This window comes from Fragaria vesca, linkage group LG5 (genome assembly GCF_000184155.1).
Source record: "Fragaria vesca subsp. vesca linkage group LG5, FraVesHawaii_1.0, whole genome shotgun sequence".
Classification (NCBI taxonomy): Eukaryota; Viridiplantae; Streptophyta; class Magnoliopsida; order Rosales; family Rosaceae; genus Fragaria; species Fragaria vesca.
In genome coordinates this window covers 8,495,018-8,495,352 of record NC_020495.1, presented here as the reverse complement: position 1 = coordinate 8,495,352, position 335 = coordinate 8,495,018, and positions in this window count along the sequence as shown.

Genomic DNA, 335 nt, shown 5'->3' with positions numbered 1-335 from the left:
CACCTTGTATATTGTAATAGTCAAGAGGCATCCTTTTAAATTGAGGCCTAACATTGGATACACTGTGTGAGAGCTCTTCATTTGGATAATCGGATGTTAATCCCCAAGGATTAAAATCTCTGTGATATATCTGATATATTCTCCGATATTTTATTTTTTTGAATGACCAATATATCTATAGGGGTCAATATCTTATCTTCCACCGTATCAACGATATTTTCCCGATATTTCTCCGATACCGTCAAATATCTTCGACATTTAGGAAATATCTCCGATATTTATGATATTTCTTATATATCACCGATATATTAAAAAAATATCTGTAAAAAAAATTG